Here is a 3,877-nt window from a genome sequence, read left to right on the forward strand (position 1 = left end):
CCTCCATTTTAGGGGTAAGATCGGGTAGATAGCTGGGGACATAGGGTGCAAAATGGAATTTACTCCTACCTGCTTTTAGGGATAGTAGAGAGGTTGTTCCCTTAAGTGCTGACTCCGGATCTTGAACAAGGAACCCCACCCTCTCATTGGCTTGAGAGGGACTTCGTTTGTTGATCTGATCACAAACCAATTTTTCATTAAAGAATCTGTGGGACTTAAGGAACAAGAGGTAATCTCGGGGGTCAAACAGACATTTGACCCAGCCGTTATTATGAACAACTTGTGAAGGGTTAACTTACTAATCATGGTTATATCGAGTAGACATAATATATCTATAGTGAGGGGGTACAACTATAGGCTTTAGTGGAGTGACCCATTAGTTAACGAATGGGGGTATATTTGGTATAAAGAGTTTAGCTAATTAATCCCGGATCGTTGGAGCCCATGATCTATAGATCCAGAAGGTCCCCCTACTAGCTCATAAATGGATTAGCCTTAGAGTAGCGTGATAAGTTAATTTGAAATGTTCAAATTAGAATTAAGGGAATAGTAATTATATGTGATATAATTACGCGTTTACATTTAGAATTAAACGGAATTAGAGAATCAATTAATATTTAAATATGATTTAAATATTAGATTCATGAGATGGAATTTGTGTAAAATTAATTTAATATTTGATATTAAATTAGTTAGAATTATTTAAATTGTTTAATTATTTATTTATTAGAAAATTTATTAGAAAAATAATTTGTGAAATTAATTTTGTAAAATTAATAAAGTTTTTAATTTTTGAAAACTAAATTGATTTTGGAAATCAATTTATAAAATAAAATTAATTGTAAAACACAAATTCGAAAAGATTGGAAAACTCTATTATCTTCAACGAACGAAGCTCACTCAAAATCCCACTTGATTTTTACTTCAATTCTCCAAGCATGAACTACACCTCATGCAACCTTCTCCATTGCATGATAGTCCTACAATAAATAGAGAAGATTGAAGTGGAAATCGAGCATTCATCAGTTGAGTTTTTTCCAAAAAACTTGAGTTGAAGAAGGTGTCCTTCAAGAGGGTGCAATAGTGAGCTTTTTCTCCAAATTCCCTTCATTCAAGCTTATTTTGAGTCCCATAAATCAATCTAAAGCTCCAAGAGGATAATAGGGAAGACCTTGAGGTGGTTCACAAGAAGTTTTAAAGAATATTTACAACTGAATTCGAGATTTAAAAGGTTCTACAAAGGTATGACTTGAAACTCTCTTATTATTGTATGGGCATGCTTTATTTATAGCCAAATTTAATGAATTAGAATGCTTATTGATCCTTGTTGCTTCCGCAACATGCTGATATACTTCTACATCGTGTGTATACAAAAGGATCATCAACTCCACTGTAGCATTTCTAGTTTTGTATGTAGATATCATCTTACCTATTAGAAATAATGTAGGATACCCAATTGACATAAAAAATTGGCTAGCAACCCAATTTCAGATGAAAGATATGAGAGAGGTGCAGTATGTTCTTGGGATTCAAATAATTCGAAACAAAAAGAACAGAACACTAGCTATGTCTCAAACATCTTATATAGACAAGGTGTTGTCTAGGTTTAAGATGCAGGATTCCGAAAGAGGTCTTTTACCTTTTAGGAATGGAATACATTTGTCAAAGGAACAATGTCCTAAGACACCTCAAGAAGTTGAGGATATGAGATGGGTTCCCTATGCATCAGTAGTGAGAAGTCTGATGTATGTAATGCTATGTACTTGTTCAGACATATGCTTTGCAGTAGGGATTGTCAGTAGGTATTAGCCCAATTCTAGTTATGGACATTGGACTATCATTAAGAATATCTTCAAGTATCTTAGAAGAACGAGGAACTATATGCTCGTATATGAAAATAAGAATTTGATCCTTATAGGATATATCGACTCTGATTTTTAGACCGATATAGACTCTAGAAGATCTACTTCGGGATCGGTGTTCACTCTAAATGGAGGAGCAATAGTATGGAGAATTATTAAGTAGAGTTGCAATACAGACGCCCCAATGGAAACAAAATATGTTGCTACATGTGAAGCAGCCAAAGAAGAAGTATGACTGCAGAAGTTTCTAGCTGATCTGAAAGTTGTTCCAGACATGCATCTACCAATTACTTTATATTGTGATAATAGTGGGGCAGTAGCAAACTGCAAAGAACTTACAAGCCATAAGCGCGAAAAACATATTGAGCACAAATACCATCTCAACAAAGAGATCATGCTAAAAGGAGATGTTATTGTGAGACAAATCGCGTTTGAGCAGAATATTGCTGATCCATTTACAAAGGTCCTCCTGACTAATGTTTTTTAAGGTCACCTGAAGAGTTTAGAACTACGGGTAGAATAAATAGGGCAAGTAAGAGAAATTGTGGGTATGAGATGCTCTAGTTTATTGTATTTAGATTTCTCTCACAGTATTCAACTTTGTTGTAACCCACTAGGAGTTTTAGTCCAAGTGGGAGTTTGTTGGGTTGTACGTCCTAAAATCGTAGTTTGTAAATAGTAAACATACATGAAGTTTATTCAGACAAATGTTGTTGAATGAAATTGAATTGATAACTCTAAATCCAACAAATTACGAACCTTTGGCTATTGTAATGAATACTTGGACTTTATGTGGAGACATAAACTGGATCAAGTTCAAGTAAAATAGCCTAAATATTCTATAGTACTTGGATTAGGTTGGGTACCTATTTCTAGAGATACTATTGAATACGACCCACTTTATGATTTTTACAAAGTTGTAAAGTGCCATAAAGGATGTGATCAGTTCGTTCATGTAGAAATTTGTGAGCGAAGGTGTTCTACATAAAGAGATTGTGTAAGACTGACAACGAAATAATCACTATTACGTGTTAACATCGTTTACTATTAACACTGATAAATTTCACTTCTGGATGACTTAGATAACTTGATCTGATTCCTGAGTTGTCTATGAACTCCTGTTTCTTTGAGATTGTCCCTTGATCTGCATAGGTGAGGGTAAGCTCAACAACGCTGCTCAATAGGGCTTCAATTCTAGGGATAAGATTGGGTAGATAGGTGGGGGCATAGAATTTGCAAGATGGAATTCACTCCTATCCATTTTAGGGATAGTAGAAAAGTTGTTCCCTTAAGGGCTGATCTCGGGTTTTGAACAAGGGGCCTGATAGCTTGTAGAAACACAAACTATTGTAGCTTTTTACTTAGAATTATGAGGGATAATAAACATAATATGCGTTAATAATACCAAGAATTCATGTGGAAAAGTGAGTTTCGTCGAACAGCACCAGAAATCCTCACTAACGTTATATCATGCGTTATTATGCATCAAAGCATCTATTTTTGTAGCCATTGTAGGAATTTGAAGGAACTCTTATACAAGAGTACCTATGAGAGGAAGCAGATCTTTCCAATTCATTGTGACAGAATTTCCACATAACATTCAGACATACAGATATGCATTAATAATGCTAAATTACTGGCATGCTTAAAGGATGAATAAATAAGAGACCGCGAACGAACTCCTCCCGCTAGAATGTAAGGCAATCGTTCAACAACTCTCTCGTCGTCTACCATGAATGGCTTCGTACGAACACCAGAAAATGGGAATGACACCACAACTCGAAGCCCTCAATATTCTCGGAGTGAGAATTCAAAGGGTGGGCTTTGTTTGGATTTGGTAGAGGTGAGAGGAAAAACTATCGTGTACAAAAAGATCAAGCAATTGAGAGAACTGAACGACTATCATATAGTCTGATGCTTGATCGTTTAGGCGAGGTACACGATCATGTAGTAAATGCTAGGCAATCATTTATACGATCATTTAGTACAGCTCAGGTGCTAAGCGATCGTTTAAA

The sequence above is a fragment of the Benincasa hispida genome, chromosome 10 (genome assembly GCF_027475165.1).
Source record: "Benincasa hispida cultivar pf3 chromosome 10, pf3_genome.v1.1, whole genome shotgun sequence".
In the NCBI taxonomy this organism is placed as follows: domain Eukaryota; kingdom Viridiplantae; phylum Streptophyta; class Magnoliopsida; order Cucurbitales; family Cucurbitaceae; genus Benincasa; species Benincasa hispida.